We start from the raw sequence: 24,898 nt of genomic DNA, 5'->3' as shown, positions 1-24,898 counted from the left end.
TGTTCCGGAAATCTGAGTGTGGGGAGGTTCCGTCTTCTGTCTGCAGCACCCGGGATCTCCTAGGAGCCCTTCGAGTGTCTTCCCCGAGTCCCTCCCAGTGCGGGCTGCCGGGGAAATGCGGGGGTTGTGCTGGAAAAGCAGGTAGCATCTAGTGCCTCCCCATGGACAGGGGAGGTAATTAGCGGACTTCCCCCTGCCAGGGAACACCTGTGACTCCAGGCAGCTGCGTGGAGGGCTGCCCCGGACCTCCCCCACACAGTCATCCGTGTTCCGGAATTCTGAGTGTGGGGAGGTTCCGTCTTCTGTCTGCAGCACCCGGGATCTCCTAGGAGCCCTTCGAGTGTCTTCCCCGAGTCCCTCCCAGTGCGGGCTGCCCGGGAAAGGCGGGGGTTGTGCTGGAAACGCAGGTAGCATCTAGTGCCTCCCCATGGACAGGGGAGGTAATTAGCGGACTTCCCCCTGCCAGGGAACACCTGTGACACCAGGCAGCTGCGTGGAGGGCGGCCCTAAACCTCACCCACACAGTCAGACGTGTTCCGGGATTCTGAGTGTGGGGAGGATCCGTCTTTTGTCTGCAGCACCCGGGATCTCCAAGGAGCCCTTCGAGTGTCTTCCCCCAGTCCGTCCCAGTGCGGGCTGCCGAGGAAAGGAGGGGGTTGGGCTGGAAACGCAGGTAGCATCTAGTGCCTCCCCATGGACAGGGGAGGTATTTAGCGGAATTCTCCCTGCCAGGGAACACCTGTGACACCAGGCAGCTGCGTGAAGGGTGGCCCCGAACCTCCCCCACACAGTCAGCCGTGTTCCGGAATTCTGAGTGTGGGGAGGTTCCGTCTTCTGTCTGCAGCACCCGGGATCTCCTAGGAGCCCTTCGAGTGTCTTCCCCGAGTCCCTCCCAGTGCGGGCTGCCGGGGAAAGGCGGGGGTTGGGCTGGAAACGCAGGTAGCATCTAGTGCCTCCCCATGGACAGGGGAGGTAATTAGCGGACTTCCCCCTGCCAGGGAACACCTGTGACACCAGGCAGCTGCGTGGAGGGCGGCCCCGAACCTCCCCCACACAGTCATCCGTGTTCCGGAATTCTGAGTGTGGGGAGGTTCCGTCTTCTGTCTGCAGCACCCGGGTTCACCTAGGAGCCCTTCGAGTGTCTTCCCCGAGTCCCTCCCTGTGCGGTCTGCCGGGGACTGGCGGAGGTTGGGCTGGAAAAGCAGGTAGCATCATGTGCCTCCCCATGGACAGGGGAGGTAATTAGCGGACTTCCCCCTGCCAGGGAACACCTGTGACACCAGGCAGCTGCGTGGAGGGCGGCCCCGAACCTCCCCCACACAGTCAGCCGTGTTCCGGAATTCTGAGTGTGGGGAGGTTCCGTCTTCTGTCTGCAGCACCCGGGATCTCCTAGGAGCCCTTCGAGTGTCTTCCCAGAGTCCCTCACTGTGAGGGCAGCCGGGGAAAGGCGGGGGTTGGGCTGGAAACGCAGGTAGCATCTAGTGCCTCCCCATGGACAGGGGAGGTATTTAGCGGAATTCTCCCTGCCAGGGAACACCTGTGACACCAGGCAGCTGCGTGGAGGGCGGCCCCGAACCTCCCCCACACAGTCAGACGTGTTCCGGAATTCTGAGTGTGGGGAGGTTCCGTCTTCTGTCTGCAGCACCCGGGATCTCCTAGGAGCCCTTCGAGTGTCTTCCCCGAGTCCCTCCCAGTGCGGGCTGCCGGGGAAAGGCGGGGGTTGGGCTGGAAACGCAGGTAGCATCTAGTGCCTCCCCATGGACAGGGGAGGTAATTAGCGGACTTCCCCCTGCCAGGGAACACCTGTGACACCAGGCAGCTGCGTGGAGGGCGGCCCCGAACCTCCCCCACACAGTCATCCGTGTTCCGGAATTCTGAGTGTGGGGAGGTTCCGTCTTCTGTCTGCAGCACCCGGGTTCACCTAGGAGCCCTTCGAGTGTCTTCCCCCAGTCCCTCCCTGTGCGGGCTGCCGGGGAATGGCGGAGGTTGGGCTGGAAAAGCAGGTAGCATCATGTGCCTCCCCATGGACAGGGGAGGTAATTAGCGGACTTCCCCCTGCCAGGGAACACCTGTGACACCAGGCAGCTGCGTGGAGGGCGGCCCCGAACCTCCCCCACACAGTCAGCCGTGTTCCGGAATTCTGAGTGTGGGGAGGTTCCGTCTTCTGTCTGCAGCACCCGGGATCTCCTAGGAGCCCTTCGAGTGTCTTCCCAGAGTCCCTCACTGTGAGGGCAGCCGGGGAAATGCGGGGGTTGGGCTGGAAACGCAGGTAGCATCTAGTGCCTCCCCATGGACAGGGGAGGTAATTAGCGGACTTCCCCCTGCCAGGGAACACCTGTGACACCAGGAAGCTGCGTGGAGTGCGGCCCCGAACCTCCCCCACACAGTCAGCCGTGTTCCGGAATTCTGAGTGTGGGGAGGTTCCGTCTTCTGTCTGCAGCACCCGGGATCTCCTAGGAGCCCTTCGAGTGTCTTCCCCGAGACCCTCCCAGTGCGGGCTGCCGGGGAAATGCGGGGGTAGGGCTGGAAAAGCAGGTAGCATCTTGTGCCTCCCCATGGACAGGGGAGGTAAGTAGCGGACTTCTCCCTGCCAGGGAACACCTGTGACACCAGGCAGCTGCGTGGAGGGCGGCCCTAAACCTCACCCACACAGTCAGACGTGTTCCGGGATTCTGAGTGTGGGGATGATCCGTCTTCTGTCTGCAGCACCCGGGATCTCCTAGGAGCCCTTCGAGTGTCTTCCCCCAGTCCGTCCCAGTGCGGGCTGCCGAGGAAAGGAGGGGGTTGGGCTGGAAACGCAGGTAGCATCTAGTGCCTCCCCATGGACAGGGGAGGTAATTAGCGGACTTCTCCCTGCCAGGGAACACCTGTGACACCAGGCAGCTGCGTGGAGGGCGGCCCCGAACCTCCCCCACACAGTCATCCGTGTTCCGGAATTCTGAGTGTGGGGAGGTTCCGTCTTCTGTCTGCAGCACCCGGGATCTCCTATTAGCCCTTCGAGTGTCTTCCCCGAGTCCCTCCCTGTGCGGGCTGCCGGGGAAAGGCGGGGGTTGTGCTGGAAACGCAGGTAGCATCTAGTGCCTCCCCATGGACAGGGGAGGTAATTAGCGGACTTCCCCCTGCCAGGGAACACCTGTGACACCAGGCAGCTGCGTGGAGGGCGGCCCTAAACCTCACCCACACAGTCAGACGTGTTCCGGGATTCTGATTGTGGGGAGGATCCGTCTTTTGTCTGCAGCACCCGGGATCTCCTAGGAGCCCTTCGAGTGTCTTCCCCCAGTCGGTCCCAGTGCGGGCTGCCGAGGAAAGGAGTTGGTTGGGCTGGAAAAGCAGGTAGCATCATGTGCCTCCCCATGGACAAGGGAGGTAATTAGCGGACTTCCCCCTGCCAGGGAACACCTGTGACACCAGGCAGCTGCGTGGAGAGCCGCCCCGAACCTCCCCCACACAGTCATCCGTGTTCCGGAATTCTGAGTGTGGGGAGGTTCCGTCTTCTGTCTTCAGCACCCGGGATCTCCTAGGAGCCCTTCGAGGGTCTTCCCAGAGTCCCTCACTGTGAGGGCAGCCGGGGAAAGGCGGGGGTTGGGCTGGAAAAGCAGGTAGCATCTAGTGCCTCCCCATGGACAGGGGAGGTAATTAGCGGACTTCCCCCTGCCAGGGAACACCTGTGACACCAGGAAGCTGCGTGGAGTGCGGCCCTAAACCTCACCCACACAGTCACCCGTGTTCCGGAATTCTGAGTGTGGGGAGGTTCCGTCTTCTGTCTGCAGCACCCGGGATCTCCTAGGAGCCCTTCGAGTGTCTTCCCAGAGTCCCTCCCTTTGCGGGCTGCCGGGGAAAGGAGGGGGTTGTGCTGGAAAAGCAGGTAGCATCTAGTGCCTCCCCATGGACAGGGGAGGTATTTAGCGGACTTCTCCCTGCCAGGGAACACCTGTGACACCAGGCAGCTGCGTGAAGGTTGGCCCCGAACCTCCCCCACACAGTCAGCCATGTTCCGGAATTCTGAGTGTGGGGAGGTTCCGTCTTCTGTCTGCAGCACCCGGGATCTCCTAGGAGCCCTTCGAGTGTCTTCCCCGAGTCCCTCCCAGTGCGGGCAGCCGGGGAAATGCGGGGGTTGTGCTGGAAACGCAGGTAGCATCTAGTGCCTCCCCATGGACAGGGGAGGTAATTAGCGGAATTCCCCCTGCCAGGGAACACCTGTGACACCAGGCAGCTGCGTGGAGGGCGGCCCCGGACCTCCCCCACACAGTCATCCGTGTTCCGGAATTCTGAGTGTGGGGAGGTTCCGTCTTCTGTCTGCAGCACCCGGGATCTCCTATTAGCCCTTCGAGTGTCTTCCCCGAGTCCCTCCCAGTGCGGGCTGCCGGGGAAAGGCGGGGGTTGTGCTGGAAACGCAGGTAGCATCTAGTGCCTCCCCATGGACAGGGGAGGTAATTAGCGGACTTCCCCCTGCCAGGGAACACCTGTGACACCAGGCAGCTGCGTGGAGGGCGGCCCTAAACCTCACCCACACAGTCAGACGTGTTCCGGGATTCTGAGTGTGGGGAGGATCCGTCTTTTGTCTGCAGCACCCGGGATCTCCTAGGAGCCCTTCGAGTGTCTTCCCCCAGTCCGTCCCAATGCGGGCTGCCGAGGAAAGGAGGGGGTTGGGCTGGAAACGCAGGTAGCATCTAGTGCCTCCCCATGGACAGGGGAGGTATTTAGCGGAATTCTCCCTGCCAGGGAACACCTGTGACACCAGGCAGCTGCGTGAAGGGTGGCCCCGAACCTCCCCCACACAGTCAGCCGTGTTCCGGAATTCTGAGTGTGGGGAGGTTCCGTCTTCTGTCTGCAGCACCCGGGATCTCCTAGGAGCCCTTCGAGTGTCTTCCCCGAGTCCCTTCCAGTGCGGGCTGCCGGGGAAAGGCGGGGGTTGGGCTGGAAACGCAGGTAGCACCTAGTGCCTCCCCATGGACAGGGGAGGTAATTAGCGGACTTCCCCCTGCCAGGGAACACCTGTGACACCAGGCAGCTGCGTGGAGGGCGGCCCCGAACCTCCCCCACACAGTCATCCGTGTTCCGGAATTCTGAGTGTGGGGAGGTTCCGTCTTCTGTCTGCAGCACCCGGGTTCACCTAGGAGCCCTTCGAGTGTCTTCCCCCAGTCCCTCACTGTGCGGGCTGCCGGGGAATGGCGGAGGTTGGGCTGGAAAAGCAGGTAGCATCATGTGCCTCCCCATGGACAGGGGAGGTAATTAGCGGACTTCCCCCTGCCAGGGAACACCTGTGACACCAGGCAGCTGCGTGGAGTGCGGCCCCGAACCTCCCCCACACAGTCAGCCGTGTTCCGGAATTCTGAGGGTGGGGAGGTTCCGTCTTCTGTCTGCAGCACCCGGGATCTCCTAGGAGCCCTTCGAGTGTCTTCCCAGAGTCCCTCACTGTGAGGGCAGCCGGGGAAAGGCGGGGGTTGTGCTGGAAACGCAGGTAGCATCTAGTGCCTCCCCATGGACAGGGGAGGTAATTAGCGGACTTCCCCCTGCCAGGGAACACCTGTGACACCAGGAAGCTGCGTGGAGTGCGGCCCCGAACCTCCCCCACACAGTCAGCCGTGTTCCGGAATTCTGAGTGTGGGGAGGTTCCGTCTTCTGTCTGCAGCACCCGGGTTCACCTAGGAGCCCTTCGAGTGTCTTCCCCCAGTCCCTCACTGTGCGGGCTGCCGGGGAATGGCGGAGGTTGGGCTGGAAAAGCAGGTAGCATCATGTGCCTCCCCATGGACAGGGGAGGTAATTAGCGGACTTCCCCCTGCCAGGGAACACCTGTGACACCAGGCAGCTGCGTGGAGGGCGGCCCCGAACCTCCCCCACACAGTCAGCCGTGTTCCGGAATTCTGAGTGTGGGGAGGTTCCGTCTTCTGTCTGCAGCACCCGGGATCTCCTAGGAGCCCTTCGAGTGTCTTCCCAGAGTCCCTCACTGTGAGGGCAGCCGGGGAAAGGCGGGGGTTGTGCTGGAAACGCAGGTAGCATCTAGTGCCTCCCCATGGACAGGGGAGGTAATTAGCGGACTTCCCCCTGCCAGGGAACACCTGTGACACCAGGAAGCTGCGTGGAGTGCGGCCCCGAACCTCCCCCACACAGTCAGCCGTGTTCCGGAATTCTGAGTGTGGGGAGGTTCCGTCTTCTGTCTGCAGCACCCGGGATCTCCTAGGAGCCCTTCGAGTGTCTTCCCCGAGACCCTCCCAGTGCGGGCTGCCGGGGAAATGCGGGGGTTGTGCTGGAAAAGCAGGTAGCATCTTGTGCCTCCCCATGGACAGGGGAGGTAATTAGCGGACTTCTCCCTGCCAGGGAACACCTGTGACACCAGGCAGCTGCGTGGAGGGCGGCCCTAAACCTCACCCACACAGTCAGACGTGTTCCGGGATTCTGAGTGTGGGGATGATCCGTCTTCTGTCTGCAGCAACCGGGATCTCCTAGGAGCCCTTCGAGTGTCTTCCCCCAGTCCGTCCCAGTGCGGGCTGCCGAGGAAAGGAGGGGGTTGGGCTGGAAACGCAGGTAGCATCTAGTGCCTCCCCATGGACAGGGGAGTTAATTAGCGGACTTCTCCCTGCCAGGGAACACCTGTGACACCAGGCAGCTTCGTGGAGTGCGGCCCCGAACCTCCCCCACACAGTCAGCCGTGTTCTGGAATTCTGATTGTGGGGAGGTTCCGTCTTCTGTATGCAGCACCCGGGATCTCCTTGGAGCCCTTCGAGTGTCTTCCCAGAGTCCCTCCCTTTGCGGGCTGCCGGTGAAAGGAGGGGGTTGTGCTGGAAAAGCAGGTAGCATCTAGTGCCTCCCCATGGACAGGGGAGGTAATTAGCGGACTTCTCCCTGCCAGGGAACACCTGTGACACCAGGCAGCTGCGTGGAGGGCGGCCCCGAACCTCCCCCACACAGTCAGCCGTGTTCCGGAATTCTGAGTGTGGGGAGGTTCCGTCTTCTGTCTGCAGCACCCGGGATCTCCTAGGAGCCCTTCGAGTGTCTTCCTCGAGACACTCCTAGTGCGGGCTGCCGGGGAAATGCGGGGGTTGTGCTGGAAAAGCAGGTAGCATCTTGTGCCTCCCCATGGACAGGGGAGGTAATTAGCGGACTTCCCCCTGCCAGGGAACACCTGTGACACCAGGCAGCTGCGTGGAGGGCGGCCCCGAACCTCCCCCACGCAGTCAGCCGTGTTCCGGAATTCTGAGTGTGGGGAGGTTCCGTCTTCTGTCTGCAGCACCCGGGATCTCCTAGGAGACCTTCGAGTGTCTTCCCCGAGTCCCTCCCAGTGCGGGCTGCCGGGGAAAGGCGGGGGTTGGGCTGGAAACGCAGGTAGCATCTAGTGCCTCCCCATGGACAGGGGAGGTAATTAGCGGAATTCCCCCTGCCACGGAACACCTGTGACACCAGGCAGCTGCGTGGAGGGCGGCCCCGAACCTCCCCCACACAGTCAGCCGTGTTCTGGAATTCTGATTGTGGGGAGGTTCCGTCTTCTGTCTGCAGCACCCGGGATCTCCTAGGAGCCCTTCGAGTTTCTTCCCAGAGTCCCTCACTTTGCGGGCTGCCGAGGAAAGGAGTGGGTTGGGCTGGAAACGCAGGTAGCATCTAGTGCCTCCCCATGGACGGGGGAGGTAATTAGCGGACTTCTCCCTGCCAGGGAACACCTGTGACACCAGGCAGCTGCGTGGAGGGCGGCCCCGAACCTCCCCCACACAGTCAGCCGTGTTCTGGAATTCTGATTGTGGGGAGGTTCCGTCTTCTGTCTGCAGCACCCGGGATCTCCTAGGAGCCCTTCGAGTGTCTTCCCAGAGTCCCTCCCAGTGCGGGCTGCCGGGGAAAGGAGGGGGTTGTGCTGGAAAAGCAGGTAGCATCTAGTGCCGCACCATGGACAGGGGAGGTAATTAGCGGACTTCTCCCTGCCAGGGAACACCTGTGACACCAGGAAGCTGCGTGGAGTGCGGCCCTAAACCTCACCCACACTGTCACCCGTGTTCCGGAATTCTGAGTGTGGGGAGGTTCCGTCTTCTGTCTGCAGCACCCGGGATCTCCTAGGAGCCCTTCGAGTGTCTTCCCCCAGTCCGTCCCAGTGCGGGCTGCCGAGGAAAGGAGGGGGTTTGGCTGGAAACGCAGGTAGCATCTAGTGCCTCCCCATGGACAGGGGAGGTAATTAGCGGACTTCTCCCTGCCAGGGAACACCTGTGACACCAGGCAGCTGCGTGGAGGGCGGCCCCGAACCTCCCCCACACAGTCAGCCGTGTTCTGGAATTCTGATTGTGGGGAGGTTCCGTCTTCTGTCTGCAGCACCCGGGATCTCCTTGGAGCCCTTCGAGTGTCTTCCCAGAGTCCCTCCCTTTGCGGGCTGCCGGGGAAAGGAGGGGGTTGTGCTGGAAAAGCAGGTAGCATCTAGTGCCTCCCCATGGACAGGGGAGGTAATTAGCGGACTTCTCCCTGCCAGGGAACACCTGTGACACCAGGCAGCTGCGTGGAGGGCGGCCCCGAACCTCCCCCACACAGTCAGCCGTGTTCCGGAATTCTGAGTGTGGGGAGGTTCCGTCTTCTGTCTGCAGCACCCGGGATCTCCTAGGAGCCCTTCGAGTGTCTTCCCCGAGACCCTCCCAGTGCGGGCTGCCGGGGAAATGCGGGGGTTGGGCTGGAAAAGCAGGTAGCATCTTGTGCCTCCCCATGGACAGGGGAGGTAATTAGCGGACTTCTCCCTGCCAGGGAACACCTGTGACACCAGGCAGCTGCGTGGAGGGCGGCCCTAAACCTCACCCACACAGTCAGACGTGTTCCGGGATTCTGAGTGTGGGGATGATCCGTCTTTTGTCTGCAGCACCCGGGATCTCCTAGGAGCCCTTCGAGTGTCTTCCCCCAGTCCGTCCCAGTGCGGGCTGCCGAGGAAAGGAGGGGGTTGGTCTGGAAACGCAGGTAGCATCTAGTGCCTCCCCATGGACAGGGGAGGTAATTAGCGGACTTCTTCCTGCAAGGGAACACCTGTGACACCAGGCAGCTGCGTGGAGGGCGGCCCCGAACCTCCCCAACACAGTCAGCCGTGTTCTGGAATTCTGATTGTGGGGAGGTTCCGTCTTCTGTCTGCAGCACCCAGGATCTCCTTGGAGCCCTTCGAGTGTCTTCCCAGAGTCCCTCCCTTTGCGGGCTGCCGGGGAAAGGAGGGGGTTGTGCTGGAAAAGCAGGTAGCATCTAGTGCCTCCCCATGGACAGGGGAGGTAATTAGCGGACTTCTCCCTGCCAGGGAACACCTGTGACACCAGGCAGCTGCGTGGAGAGCGGCCCCGAACCTCCCCCACACAGTCATCCGTGTTCCGGAATTCTGAGTGTGGGGAGGTTCCGTCTTCTGTCTTCAGCACCCGGGATCTCCTAGGAGCCCTTCGAGGGTCTTCCCAGAGTCCCTCACTGTGAGGGCAGCCGGGGAAAGGCGGGGGTTGGGCTGGAAACGCAGGTAGCATCTAGTGCCTCCCCATGGACAGGGGAGGTAATTAGCGGACTTCCCCCTGCCAGGGAACACCTGTGACACCAGGAAGCTGCGTGGAGTGCGGCCCTAAACCTCACCCACACAGTCACCCGTGTTCCGGAATTCTGAGTGTGGGGAGGTTCCGTCTTCTGTCTGCAGCACCCGGGATCTCCTAGGAGCCCTTCGAGTGTCTTCCCCCAGTCCTTCCCAGTGCGGGCTGCCGAGGAAAGGAGGGGGTTGGGCTGGAAACGCAGGTAGCATCTAGTGCCTCCCCATGGACAGGGGAGGTAATTAGCTGACTTCTCCCTGCCAGGGAACACCTGTGACACCAGGCAGCTGCGTGGAGGGCGGCCCTAAACCTCACCCACACAGTCAGACGTGTTCCGGGATTCTGAGTGTGGGGAGGATCCGTCTTTTGTCTGCAGCACCCGGGATCTCCTAGGAGCCCTTCGAGTGTCTTCCACCAGTCGGTCCCAGTGCGGGCTACCGAGGAAAGGAGGGGGTTGGGCTGGAAACGCAGGTAGCATCTAGTGCCTCCCCATGGACAGGGGAGGTAATTAGCGGACTTCCACCTGCCAGGGAACACCTGTGACACAAGGCAGCTGCGTGGAGGGCGGCACCGAACCTCCCCCACACAGTCATCCGTGTTCCGGAATTCTGAGTGTGGGGAGGTTCCGTCTTATGTCTGCAGCACCCGGGTTCACCTAGGAGCCCTTCGAGTGTCTTCCCCCAGTCCCTCCCTGTGCGGGCTGCCGGGGAATGGCGGAGGTTGGGCTGGAAAAGCAGGTAGCATCATGTGCCTCCCCATGGACAGGGGAGGTAATTAGCGGACGTCCCCCTGCCAGGGAACACCTGTGACACCAGGCAGCTGCGTGGAGGGCGGCCCCGAACCTCCCCCACACAGTCAGCCGTGTTCCGGAATTCTGAGTGTGGGGAGGTTCCGTCTTCTGTCTGCAGCACCCGGGATCTCCTAGGAGCCCTTCGAGTGTCTTCCCAGAGTCCCTCACTGTGAGGGCAGCCGGGGAAAGGCGGGGGTTGGGCTGGAAACGCAGGTAGCATCTAGTGCCTCCCCATGGACAGGGAAGGTAATTAGCGGACTTCCCCCTGCCAGGGAACACCTGTGACACCAGGCAGCTGCGTGGAGGGCGGCCCCGAACCTCCCCCACACAGTCAGCCGTGTTCCGGAATTCTGAGTGTGGGGAGGTTCCGTCCTCTGTCTGCAGCACCCGGGATCTCCTAGGAGCCCTTCGAGTGTCTTCCCAGAGTCCCTCACGGTGAGGGCAGCCGGGGAAAGGCGGGGGTTGGGCTGGAAACGCAGGTAGCATCTAGTGCCTCCCCATGGACAGGGGAGGTAATTAGCGGACTTCCCCCTGCCAGGGAACACCTGTGACACCAGGAAGCTGCGTGGAGTGCGGCCCTAAACCTCACCCACACAGTCACCCGTGTTCCGGAATTCTGAGTGTGGGGAGGTTCCGTCTTCTGTCTGCAGCACCCGGGATCTCCTAGGAGCCCTTCGAGTGTCTTCCCAGAGTCCCTCCCTTTGCGGGCTGCCGGGGAAAGGAGGGGGTTGTGCTGGAAAAGCAGGTAGCATCTAGTGCCTCCCCATGGACAGGGGAGGTATTTAGCGGACTTCTCCCTGCCAGGGAACACCTGTGACACCAGGCAGCTGCGTGAAGGGTGGCCCCGAACCTCCCCCACACAGTCAGCCATGTTCCGGAATTCTGAGTGTGGGGAGGTTCCGTCTTCTGTCTGCAGCACCCGGGATCTCCTAGGAGCCCTTCGAGTATCTTCCCCGAGTCCCTCCCAGTGCGGGCTGCCGGGGAAAGGCGGGGTTTGTGCTGGAAACGCAGGTAGCATCTAGTGCCTCCCCATGGACAGGGGAGGTAATTAGCGGACTTCCCCCTGCCAGGGAACACCTGTGACACCAGGCAGCTGCGTGGAGGGCGGCCTCGAACCTCCCCCACACAGTCATCCGTGTTCCGGAATTCTGAGTGTGGGGAGGTTCCGTCTTCTGTCTGCAGCACCCGGGATCTCCTAGGAGCCCTTCGAGTGTCTTCCCCGAGTCCCTCCCAGTGCGGGCTGCCGGGGAAAGGCGGGGGTTGTGCTGGAAACGCAGGTAGCATCTAGTGCCTCCACATGGACAAGGGAGGTAATTAGCGGACTTCCCCCTGCCAGGGAACACCTGTGACACCAGGCAGCTGCGTGGAGGGCGGCCCTAAACCTCACCCACACAGTCAGACGTGTTCCGGGATTTTGAGTGTGGGGAGGATCCGTCTTTTGTCTGCAGCACCCGGGATCTCCTAGGAGCCCTTCGAGTGTCTTCCCCCAGTCCGTCCCAATGCGGGCTGCCGAGGAAAGGAGGGGGTTGGGCTGGAAACGCAGGTAGCATCTAGTGCCTCCCCATGGACAGGGGAGGTAATTAGCGGACTTCCCCCTGCCAGGGAACACCTGTGACACCAGGAAGCTGCGTGGAGTGCGTCCCTAAACCTCACCCACACAGTCACCCGTGTTCCGGAATTCTGAGTGTGGGGAGGTTCCGTCTTCTGTCTGCAGCACCCGGGATCTCCTAGGAGCCCTTCGAGTGTCTTCCCAGAGTCCCTCCCTTTGCGGGCTGCCGGGGAAAGGAGGGGGTTGTGCTGGAAAAGCAGGTAGCATCTAGTGCCTCCCCATGGAACAGGGGAGGTATTTAGCGGACTTCTCCCTGCCAGGGAACACCTGTGACACCAGGCAGCTGCGTGAAGTGTGGCCCCGAACCTCCCCCACACAGTCAGCCATGTTCCGGAATTCTGAGTGTGGGGAGGTTCCGTCTTCTGTCTGCAGCACCCGGGATCTCCTAGGAGCCCTTCGAGTGCCTTCCCCGAGTCCCTCCCAGTGCGGGCTGCCGGGGAAAGGCGGGGGTTGTGCTGGAAACGCAGGTAGCATCTAGTGCCTCCCCATGGACAGGGGAGGTAATTAGCGGACTTCCCCCTGCCAGGGAACACCTGTGACACCAGGCAGCTGCGTGGAGGGCGGCCCCGAACCTCCCCCACACAGTCATCCGTGTTCCGGAATTCTGAGTGTGGGGAGGTTCCGTCTTCTGTCTGCAGCACCCGGGATCTCCTAGGAGCCCTTCGAGTGTCTTCCCCGAGTCCCTCCCAGTGCGGGCTGCCGGGGAAAGGCGGAGGTTGTGCTGGAAACGCAGGTAGCATCTAGTGCCTCCCCATGGACAAGGGAGGTAATTAGCGGACTTCCCCCTGCCAGGGAACACCTGTGACACCAGGCAGCTGCGTGGAGGGCGGCCCTAAAACTCACCCACACAGTCAGACGTGTTCCGGGATTCTGAGTGTGGGGAGGATCCGTCTTTTGTCTGCAGCACCCGGGATCTCCTAGTAGCCCTTCGAGTGTCTTCCCCCAGTCCGTCCCAGTGCGGGCTGCCGAGGAAAGGAGGGGGTTGGGCTGGAAACGCAGGTAGCATCTAGTGCCTCCCCATGGACAGGGGAGGTAATTAGCGGACTTCCCCCTGCCAGGGAACACCTGTGACACCAGGAAGCTGCGTGGAGTGCGGCCCTAAACCTCACCCACACAGTCACCCGTGTTCCGGAATTCTGAGTGTGGGGAGGTTCCGCCTTCTGTCTGCAGCACCCGGGATCTCCTAGGAGCCCTTCGAGTGTCTTCCCAGAGTCCCTCCCTTTGCGGGCTGCCGGGGAAAGGAGGGGGTTGTGCTGGAAAAGCAGGTAGCATCTAGTGCCTCCCCATGGAACAGGGGAGCTATTTAGCGGACTTCTCCCTGCCAGGGAACACCTGTGACACCAGGCAGCTGCGTGAAGGGTGGCCCCGAACCTCCCCCACACAGTCAGCCGTGTTCCGGAATTCTGAGTGTGGGGAGGTTCCGTCTTCTGTCTGCAGCACCCGGGATCTCCTAGGAGCCCTTCGAGTGTCTTCCCCGAGTCCCTCCCAGTGCGGGCTGCCGGGGAAAGGCGGGGGTTGGGCTGGAAACGCAGGTAGCATCTAGTGCCTCCCCATGGACAGGGGAGGTAATTAGCGGACTTCCCCCTGCCAGGGAACACCTGTGACACCAGGCAGCTGCGTGGAGGGCGGCCCCGAACCTCCCCCACACAGTCATCCGTGTTCCGGAATTCTGAGTGTGGGGAGGTTCCGTCTTCTGTCTGCAGCACCCGGGTTCACCTAGGAGCCCTTCGAGTGTCTTCCCCCAGTCCTTCCCAGTGCCGGCTGCCGAGGAAAGGAGGGGGTTGGGCTGGAAACGCAGGTAGCATCTAGTGCCTCCCCATGGACAGGGGAGGTAATTAGCTGACTTCTCCCTGCCAGGGAACACCTGTGACACCAGGCAGCTGCGTGGAGGGCGGCCCTAAACCTCACCCACACAGTCAGACGTGTTCCGGGATTCTGAGTGTGGGGAGGATCCGTCTTTTGTCTGCAGCACCCGGGATCTCCTAGGAGCCCTTCGAGTGTCTTCCCCCAGTCGGTCCCATTGCGGTCTACCGAGGAAAGGAGGGGGTTGGGCTGGAAACGCAGGTAGCATCTAGTGCCTCCCTATGGACAGGGGAGGTAATTAGCGGACTTCCACCTGCCAGGGAACACCTGTGACACAAGGCAGCTGCGTGGAGGTCGGCACTGAACCTCCCCCACACAGTCATCCGTGTTCCGGAATTCTGAGTGTGGGGAGGTTCCGTCTTATGTCTGCAGCACCCGGGTTCACCTAGGAGCCCTTCGAGTGTCTTCCCCCAGTCCCTCCCTGTGCGGGCTGCCGGGGAATGGCGGAGGTTGGGCTGGAAAAGCAGGTAGCATCATGTGCCTCCCCATGGACAGGGGAGGTAATTAGCGGACTTCCCCCTGCCAGGGAACACCTGTGACACCAGGCAGCTGTGTGGAGGGCGGCCCCGAACCTCCCCCACACAGTCAGCCGTGTTCCGGAATTCTGAGTGTGGGGAGGTTCCGTCTTCTGTCTGCAGCACCCGGGATCTCCTAGGAGCCCTTCGAGTGTCTTCCCCGAGACCCTCCCAGTGCGGGCTGCCGGGGAAATGCGGGGGTTGGGCTGGAAAAGCAGGTAGCATCTTGTGCCTCCCCATGGACAGGGGAGGTAATTAGCGGACTTCTCCCTGCCAGGGAACACCTGTGACACCAGGCAGCTGCGTGGAGGGCGGCCCTAAACCTCACCCACACAGTCAGACGTGTTCCGGGATTCTGAGTGTGGGGATGATCCGTCTTCTGTCTGCAGCACCCGGGATCTCCTAGGAGCCCTTCGAGTGTCTTCCCCCAGTCCGTCCCAGTGCGGGCTGCCGAGGAAAGGAGGGGGTTGGGCTGGAAACGCAGGTAGCATCTAGTGCCTCCCCATGGACAGGGGAGGTAATTAGCGGACTTCTCCCTGCCAGGGAACACCTGTGACACCAGGCAGCTGCGTGGAGGGCGGCCCCGAACCTCCCCCACACAGTCAGCCGTGTCTGGAATTCTGATTGTGGGGAGGTTCCGTCTTCTGTCTGCAGCACCCGGGATCTCCTTGGAGCCCTTCGAGTGTCTTCCCAGAGTCCCTCCCTTTGCGGGCTGCCGAGGAAAGGAGGGGGTTGGGCTGGAAACGCAGGTAGCATCTAGTGCCTCCCCATGGACAGGGGAGGTAATTAGCGGACTTCTCCCTGCCAGGGAACACCTGTGACACCAGGCAGCTGCGTGGAGGGCGGCCCCGAACCTCCCCCACACAGTCAGCCGTGTTCTGGAATTCTGATTGTGGGGAGGTTCCGTCTTCTGTCTGCAGAACCCGGGATCTCCTAGGAGCCCTTCGAGTGTCTTCCCAGAGTCCCTCCCAGTGCGGGCTGCCGGGGAAAGGAAGGGGTTGTGCTGGAAAAGCAGGTAGCATCTAGTGCCCCCCCATGGACAGGGGAGGTAATTAGCGGACTTCTCCCTGCCAGGGAACACCTGTGACACCAGGAAGCTGCGTGGAGTGCGGCCCTAAACTTCACCCACACTGTCACCCGTGTTCCGGAATTCTGAGTGTGGGGAGGTTCCGTCTTCTGTCTGCAGCACCCGGGATCTCCTAGGAGCCCTTCGAGTGTCTTCCCCGAGTCCCTCCCAGTGCGGGCTGCCGGGGAAAGGCGGGGGTTGGGCTGGAAACGCAAGTAGCATCTAGTGCCTCCCCATGGACAGGGGAGGTAATTAGCGGACTTCTCCCTGCCAGGGAACACCTGTGACACCAGGCAGCTGCGTGGAGGGCGGCCCCGAACCTCCCCCACACAGTCAGCCGTGTTCTGGAATTCTGATTGTGGGGAGGTTCCGTCTTCTGTCTGCAGAACCCGGGATCTCCTAGGAGCCTTTCGAGTGTCTTCCCAGAGTCCCTCCCAGTGCGGGCTGCCGGGAAAAGGAGGGGGTTGTGCTGGAAAAGCAGGTAGCATCTAGTGCCCCCCCATGGACAGGGGAGGTAATTAGCGGACTTCTCCCTGCCAGGGAACACCTGTGACACCAGGAAGCTGCGTGGAGTGCGGCCCTAAACCTCACCCACACTGTCACCCGTGTTCCGGAATTCTGAGTGTGGGGAGGTTCCGTCTTCTGTCTGCAGCACCCGGGATCTCCTAGGAGCCCTTCGAGTGTCTTCCCCCAGTCCGTCCCAGTGCGGGCTGCCGAGGAAAGGAGGGGGTTTGGCTGGAAACGCAGGTAGCATCTAGTGCCTCCCCATGGACAGGGGAGGTAATTAGTGGACTTCTCCCTGCCAGGGAACACCTGTGACACCAGGCAGCTGCGTGGAGGGCGGCCCCGAACCTCCCCCACACAGTCAGCCGTGTTCTGGAATTCTGATTGTGGGGAGGTTCCGTCTTCTGTCTGCAGCACCCGGGATCTCCTTGGAGCCCTTCGAGTGTCTTCCCAGAGTCCCTCCCAGTGCGGGCTGCCGGGGAAAGGAGGGGGTTGTGCTGGAAAAGCAGGTAGCATCTAGTGCCTCCCCATGGACAGGGGAGGTAATTAGCGGACTTCTCCCTGCCAGGGAACACCTGTGACACCAGGCAGCTGCGTGGAGGGCGGCCCCGAACCTCCCCCACACAGTCAGCCGTGTTCCGGAATTCTGAGTGTGGGGAGGTTCCGTCTTCTGTCTGCAGCACCCGGGATCTCCTAGGAGCCCTTCGAGTGTCTTCCCCCAGTCCGTCCCAGTGCGGGCTGCCGAGGAAAGGAGGGGGTTTGGCTGGAAACGCAGGTAGCATCTAGTGCCTCCCCATGGACATGGGAGGTAATTAGCGGACTTCTCCCTGCCAGGGAACACCTGTGACACCAGGCAGCTGCGTGGAGGGCGGCCCCGAACCTCCCCCACACAGTCAGCCGTGTTCTGGAATTCTGATTGTGGGGAGGTTCCGTCTTCTGTCTGCAGCACCCGGGATCTCCTTGGAGCCCTTCGAGTGTCTTCCCAGAGTCCCTCCCTTTGCGGGCTGCCGGGGATAGGAGGGGGTTGTGCTGGAAAAGCAGGTAGCATCTAGTGCCTCCCCATGGACAGGGGAGGTAATTAGCGGAATTCTCCCTGCCAGGGAACACCTGTGACACCAGGCAGCTGCGTGGAGGGCGGCCCCGAACCTCCCCCACACAGTCAGCCGTGTTCCGGAATTCTGAGTGTGGGGAGGTTCCGTCTTCTGTCTGCAGCACCCGGGATCTCCTAGGAGCCCTTCGAGTGTCTTCCCCGAGTCCCTCCCAGTGCGGGCTGCCGGGGAAATGCGGGGGTTGGGCTGGAAACGCAGGTAGCATCTAGTGCCTCCCCATGGACAGGGGAGGTAATTAGCGGACTTCCCCCTGCCAGGGAACACCTGTGACACCAGGCAGCTGCGTGGAGGGCGGCCCCGAACCTCCCCCACACAGTCAGCCGTGTTCTGGAATTCTGATTGTGGGTAGGTTCCGTCTTCTGTCTGCAGCACCCGGGATCTCCTAGGAGCCCTTCGAGTTTCTTCCCAGAGTCCCTCACTTTGCGGGCTGCCGAGGAAAGGAGGGGGTTGGGCTGGAAACGCAGGTAGCATCTAGTGCCTCCCCATGGACAGGGGAGGTAATTAGCGGACTTCTCCCTGCCAGGGAACACCTGTGACACCAGGCAGCTGCGTGGAGGGCGGCCCCGAACCTCCCCCACACAGTCAGCCGTGTTCTGGAATTCTGATTGTGGGGAGGTTCCGTCTTCTGTCTGCAGCACCCGGGATCTCCTTGGAGCCCTTCGAGTGTCTTCCCAGAGTCCCTCCCTTTGCGGGCTGCCGGGGAAAGGAGGGGGTTGTGCTGGAAAAGCAGGTAGCATCTAGTGCCTCCCCATGGACAGGGGAGGTAATTAGCGGACTTCTCCCTGCCAGGGAACTCCTGTGACACCAGGCAGCTGCGTGGAGGGCGGCCCCGAACCTCCCCCACACAGTCAGCCGTGTTCCGGAATTCTGAGTGTGGGGAGGTTCCGTCTTCTGTCTGCAGCACCCGGGATCTCCTAGGAGCCCTTCGAGTGTCTTCCCCGAGACCCTCCCAGTGCGGGCTGCCGGGGAAATGCGGGGGTTGGGCTGGAAAAGCAGGTAGCATCTTGTGCCTCCCCATGGACAGGGGAGGTAATTAGCGGACTTCTCCCTGCCAGGGAACACCTGTGACACCAGGCAGCTGCGTGGAGGGCGGCCCTAAACCTCACCCACACAGTCAGACGTGTTCCGGGATTCTGAGTGTGGGGATGATCCGTCTTTTGTCTGCAGCACCCGGGATCTCCTAGGAGCCCTTCGAGTGTCTTCCCCCAGTCCGTCCCAGTGCGGGCTGCCGAGGAAAGGAGGGGGTTGGTCTGGAAACGCAGGTAGCATCTAGTGCCTCCCCATGGACAGGGGAGGTAATTAGCGGACTTCTCCCTGCCAGGGAACACCTGTGACACCAGGCAGCTGCGTGGAGGGCGGCCCCGAACCTCCCCCTCACAGTCAGCCGTGTTCTGGAATTCTGATTGTGGGGAGGTTCCGTCTTCTGTCTGCAGCACCCGGGATATCCTTGGAGCCCTTCGAGTGTCTTCCCAGAGTCCCTCCCTTTGCGGGCTGCCGGGGAAAGGAGGGGGTTGTGCTGGAAAAGCAGGTAGCATCTAGTGCCTCACCATGGACAGGGGAGGTAATTAGCGGAATTCTCCCTGCCAGGGAACACCTGTGACACCAGGCAGCTGCGTGGAGAGCAGCCCCGAACCTCCCCCACACAGTCATCCGTGTTCCGGAATTCTGAGTGTGGGGAGGTTCCGTCTTCTGTCTTCAGCACCCGGGATCTCCTAGGAGCCCTTCGAAAGTCTTCCCAGAGTCCCTCACTGTGAGGGCAGCCGGGGAAAGGCGGGGGTTGGGCTGGAAACGCAGGTAGCATCTAGTGCCTCCCCATGGACAAGGGAGGTAATTAGCGGACTTCCCCCTGCCAGGGAACACCTGTGACACCAGGCAGCTGCGTGGAGGGCGGCCCTAAACCTCACCCACACAGTCACCCGTGATCCGGAATTCTGAGTGTGGGGAGGTTCCGTCTTCTGTCTGCAGCACCCGGGATCTCCTAGGAGCCCTTCGAGTGTCTTCCCCCAGTCCTTCCCAGTGCGGGCTGCCGAGGAAAGCAGGGGGTTGGGCTGGAAACGCAGGTAGCATCTAGTGCTTCCCCATGGACAGGGGAGGTAATTAGCGGACTTCCACCTTCCAGGGAACACCTGTGACACAAGGCAGCTGCGTGGAGGGCGGCACCGAACCTCCCCCACACAGTCATCCGTGTTCCGGAATTCTGAGTGTGGGGAGGTTCCGTCTTATGTCTGCAGCACCCGGGTTCACCTAGGAGCCCTTCGAGTGTCTTCCCCCAGTCCCTCCCTGTGCGGGCTGCCGGGGAATGGCGGAGGTTGGGCTGGAAAAGCAGGTAGCATCATGTGCCTCCCCATGGACAAGGGAGGTAATTAGCGGACTTCCCCCTGCCAGGGAACACCTGTGACACCAGGCAGCTGCGTGGAGGGCGGCCCCGAACCTCCCCCACACAGTCAGCCGTGTTCCGGAATTCTGAGTGTGGGGAGGTTCCGTCTTCTGTCTGCAGCACCCGGGATCTCCTAGGAGCCCTTCGAGTGTCTTCCCAGAGTCCCTCACTGTGAGGGCAGCCGGGGAAAGGCGGGGGTTGGGCTGGAAACGCAGGTAGCATCTAGTGCCTCCCCATGGACAGGGGAGGTAATTAGCGGACTTCCCCCTGCCAGGGAACACCTGTGACACCAGGAAGCTGCGTGGAGTGCGGCCCTAAACCTCACCCACACAGTCAGCCGTGTTCCGGAATTCTGAGTGTGGGGAGGTTCCGTCTTCTGTCTGCAGCACCCGGGATCTCCTAGGAGCCCTTCGAGTGTCTTCCCAGAGTCCCTCCCAGTGCGGGCTGCCGGGGAAAGGAGGGGGTTGTGCTGGAAAAGCAGGTAGCATCTAGTGCCGCCCCATGGACAGGGGAGGTAATTAGCGGACTCCTCCCTGCCAGGGAACACCTGTGACACCAGGAAGCTGCGTGGAGTGCGGCCCTAAACCTCACCCACACTGTCACCCGTGTTCCGGAATTCTGAGTGTGGGGAGGTTCCGTCTTCTGTCTGCAGCACCCGGGATCTCCTAGGAGCCCTTCGAGTGTCTTCCCCCAGTCCGTCCCAGTGCGGGCTGCCGAGGAAAGGAGGGGGTTTGGCTGGAAACGCAGGTAGCATCTAGTGCCTCCCCATGGACAGGGGAGGTAATTAGCGGACTTCTCCCTGCCAGGGAACACCTGTGACACCAGGCAGCTGCGTGGAGGGCGGCCCCGAACCTCCCCCACACAGTCAGCCGTGTTCTGGAATTCTGATTGTGGGGAGGTTCCGTCTTCTGTCTGCAGCACCCGGGATCTCCTTGGAGCCCTTCGAGTGTCTTCCCAGAGTCCCTCCCTTTGCGGGCTGCCGGGGAAAGGAGGGGGTTGTGCTGGAAAAGTAGGTAGCATCTAGTGCCTCCCCATGGACAGGGGAGGTAATTAGCGGACTTCTCCCTGCCAGGGAACACCTGTGACACCAGGCAGCTGCGTGGAGGGCGGCCCCGAACCTCCCCCACACAGTCAGCCGTGTTCCGGAATTCTGAGTGTGGGGAGGTTCCGTCTTCTGTCTGCAGCACCCGGGATCTCCTAGGAGCCCTTCGAGTGTCTTCCCCGAGACCCTCCCTGTGCGGGCTGCCGGGGAAATGCGGGGGTTGGGCTGGAAAAGCAGGTAGCATCTTGTGCCTCCCCATGGACAGGGGAGGTAATTAGCGGAATTCTCCCTGCCAGGGAACACCTGTGACACCAGGCAGCTGCGTGGAGGTCGGCCCCGAACCTCCCCCACACAGTCAGACGTGTTCCGGGATTCTGAGTGTGGGGATGATCCGTCTTTTGTCTGCAGCACCCGGGATCTCCTAGGAGCCCTTCGAGTGTCTTCCCCCAGTCCGTCCCAGTTGGGGCTGCCGAGGAAAGGAGGGGGTTGGTCTGGAAACGCAGGTAGCATCTAGTGCCTCCCCATGGACAGGGGAGGTAATTAGCGGACTTCTCCCTGCCAGGGAACACCTGTGACACCTGGCAGCTGCGTGGAGGGCGGCCCTAAACCTCACCCACACAGTCAGACGTGTTCCGGGATTCTGAGTGTGGGAATGATCCGTCTTTTGTCTGCAGCACCCGGGATCTCCTAGGAGCCCTTCGAGTGTCTTCCCCCAGTCCGTCCCAGTGCGGGCTGCCGAGGAAAGGAGGGGGTTGGTCTGGAAACGCAGGTAGCATCTAGTGCCTCCCCATGGACAGGGGAGTTAATTAGCGGACTTCTCCCTGCCAGGGAACACCTGTGACACCAGGCAGCTGCGTGGAGGGCGGCCCCGAACCTCCCCCACACAGTCAGCCGTGTTCTGGAATTCTGATTGTGGGGAGGTTCCGTCTTCTGTCTGCAGCACCCGGGATCTCCTTGGAGCCCTTCGAGTGTCTTCCCAGAGTCCCTCCCTTTGCGGGCTGCCAGGGAAAGGAGGGGGTTGTGCTGGAAAAGCAGGTAGCATCTAGTGCCTCCCCATGGACAGGGGAGGTAATTAGCGGACTTCTCCCTGCCAGGGAACACCTGTGACACCAGGCAGCTGCGTGGAGTGCGGCCCCGAACCTCCCCCACACAGTCATCCGTGTTCCGGAATTCTGAGTGTGGGGAGGTTCCGTCTTCTGTCTTCAGCACCCGGGATCTCCTAGGAGCCCTTCGAGGGTCTTCCCAGAGTCCCTCACTGTGAGGGCAGCCGGGGAAAGGCGGGGGTTGGGCTGGAAACGCAGGTAGCATCTAGTGCCTCCCCATGGACAAGGGAGGAAATTAGCGGACTTCCCCCTGCCAGGGAACACCTGTGACACCAGGAAGCTGCGTGGAGTGCGGCCCTAAACCTCACCCACACCGTCACCCGTGTTCCGGAATTCTGAGTGTGGGGAGGTTCCGTCTTCTGTCTGCAGCACCCGGGATCTCCTAGGAGCCCTTCGAGTGTCTTCCCCCAGTCCGTCCCAGTGCGGGCTGCCGAGGAAAGGAGGGGGTTTGGCTGGAAACGCAGGTAGCATCTAGTGCCTCCCCATGGACAGGGGAGGTAATTAGCGGACTTCTCCCTGCCAGGGAACACCTGTGACACCAGGCAGCTGCGTGGAGGGCGGCCCCGAACCTCCCCCACACAGTCAGCCGTGTTCTGGAATTCTGATTGTGGGGAGGTTCCGTCTTCTGTCTGCAGCACCCGGGATCTCCTTGGAGCCCTTCGAGTGTCTTCCCCGAGTCCCTCCCTTTGCGGGCTGCCGGGGAAAGGAGGGGGTTGTGCTGGAAAAGCAGGTAGCATCTAGTGCCTCCCCATGGACAGGGGAGGTAATTAGCGGACTTCTCCCTGCCAGGGAACACCTGTGACACCAGGCAGCTGCGTGGAGGGCGCCCCGAACCTCCCCCACACAGTCAGCCGTGTTCCGGAATTCTGAGTGTGGGGAGGTTCCGTCTTCTGTCTGCAGCACCCGGGATCTCCTAGGAGCCCTTCGAGTGTCTTCCCCGAGACCCTCCCAGTGCGGGCTGCCGGGGAAATGCGGGGGTTGGGCTGGAAAAGCAGGTAGCATCTTGTGCCTCCCCATGGACAGGGGAGGTAATTAGCGGACTTCTCCCTGCCAGGGAACACCTGTGACACCAGGCAGCTGCGTGGAGGGCGGCCCTAAACCTCACCCACACAGTCAGACGTGTTCCGGGATTCTGAGTGTGGGGATGATCCGTCTTTTGTCTGCAGAACCCGGGATCTCCTAGGAGCCCTTCGAGTGTCTTCCCCCAGTCCGTCCCAGTGCGGGCTGCCGAGGAAAGGAGGGGGTTGGTCTGGAATCGCAGGTAGCATCTAGTGCCTCCCCATGGACAGGGGAGGTAATTAGCGGACTTCTCCCTGCCAGGGAACACCTGTGACACCAGGCAGCTGCGTGGAGGGCGGCCCCGAACCTCCCCCACACAGTCAGCCGTGTTCTGGAATTCTGATTGTGGGGAGGTTCCGTCTTCTGTCTGCAGCACCCGGGATCTCCTTGGAGCCCTTCGAGTGTCTTCCCAGAGTCCCTCCCTTTGCGGGCTGCCGGGGAAAGGAGGGGGTTGTGCTGGAAAAGCAGGTAGCATCTAGTGCCTCCCCATGGACAGGGGAGGTAATTAGCGGACTTCTCCCTGCCAGGGAACACCTGTGACACCAGGCAGCTGCGTGGAGAGCGGCCCCGAACCTCCCCCACACAGTCATCCGTGTTCCGGAATTCTGAGTGTGGGGAGGTTCCGTCTTCTGTCTTCAGCACCCGGGATCTCCTAGGAGCCCTTCGAGGGTCTTCCCAGAGTCCCTCACTGTGAGGGCAGCCGGGGAAAGGCGGGGGTTGGGCTGGAAACGCAGGTAGCATCTAGTGCCTCCCCATGGACAAGGGAGGAAATTAGCGGACTTCCCCCTGCCAGGGAACACCTGTGACACCAGGAAGCTGCGTGGAGTGCGGCCCTAAACCTCACCCACACTGTCACCCGTGTTCCGGAATTCTGAGTGTGGGGAGGTTCCGTCTTCTGTCTGCAGCACCCGGGATCTCCTAGGAGCCCTTCGAGTGTCTTCCCCCAGTCCTTCCCAGTGCGGGCTGCCGAGGAAAGGAGGGGGTTGGGCTGGAAACGCAGGTAGCATCTAGTGCCTCTCCATGGACAGGGGAGGTAATTAGCGGACTTCTCCCTGCCAGGGAACACCTGTGACACCAGGCAGCTGCGTGGAGGGCGGCCCCGAACCTCCCCCACACAGTCAGCCGTGTTCTGGAATTCTGATTGTGGGGAGGTTCCGTCTTCTGTCTGCAGCACCCGGGATCTCCTTGGAGCCCTTCGAGTGTCTTCCCCGAGTCCCTCCCTTTGCGGGCTGCCGGGGAAAGGAGGGGGTTGTGCTGGAAAAGCAGGTAGCATCTAGTGCCTCCCCATGGACAGGGGAGGTAATTAGCGGACTTCTCCCTGCCAGGGAACACCTGTGACACCAGGCAGCTGCGTGGAGGGCGGCCCCGAACCTCCCCCACACAGTCAGCCGTGTTCCGGAATTCTGAGTGTGGGGAGGTTCCGTCTTCTGTCTGCAGCACCCGGGATCTCCTAGGAGCCCTTCGAGTGTCTTCCCCGAGACCCTCCCAGTGCGGGCTGCCGGGGAAATGCGGGGGTTGGGCTGGAAAAGCAGGTAGCATCTTGTGCCTCCCCATGGACAGGGGAGGTAATTAGCGGACTTCTAGCTGCCAGGGAACACCTGTGACACCAGGCAGCTGCGTGGAGGGCGGCCCTAAACCTCACCCACACAGTCCGACGTGTTCCGGGATTCTGAGTGTTGGGATGATCCGTCTTTTGTCTGCAGCACCCGGGATCTCCTTGGAGCCCTTCGAGTGTCTTCCCAGAGTCCCTCCCTTTGCGGGCTGCCGGGGAAAGGAGGGGGTTGTGCTGGAAAAGCAGGTAGCATCTAGTGCCTCCCCATGGAAAGGGGAGGTAATTAGCGGACTTCTCCCTGCCAGGGAACACCTGTGACACCAGGCAGCTGCGTGGAGAGCGGCCCCGAACCTCCCCCACACAGTCATCCGTGTTCCGGAATTCTGAGTGTGGGGAGGTTCCGTCTTCTGTCTTCAGCACCCGGGATCTCCTAGGAGCCCTTCGAGGGTCTTCCCAGAGTCCCTCACTGTGAGGGCAGCCGGGGAAAGGCGGGGGTTGGGCTGGAAACGCAGGTAGCATCTAGTGCCTCCCCATGGACAAGGGAGGAAATTAGCGGACTTCCCCCTGCCAGGGAACACCTGTGACACCTGGAAGATGCGTGGAGTGCGGCCCTAAACCTCACCCACACAGTCACCCGTGTTCCGGAATTCTGAGTGTGGGGAGTTTCCGTCTTCTGTCTGCAGCACCCGGGATCTCCTAGGAGCCCTTCGAGTGTCTTCCCCCAGTCCTTCCCTGTGCGGGCTGCTGAGGAAAGGAGGGGGTTGGGCTGGAAACGCAGGTAGCATCTAGTGCCTCCC

This window comes from Camelus bactrianus, chromosome 32, assembly GCF_048773025.1.
Source record: "Camelus bactrianus isolate YW-2024 breed Bactrian camel chromosome 32, ASM4877302v1, whole genome shotgun sequence".
NCBI lineage: Eukaryota > Metazoa > Chordata > Mammalia > Artiodactyla > Camelidae > Camelus > Camelus bactrianus.
Note: the sequence above shows the minus strand (reverse complement) of the source record.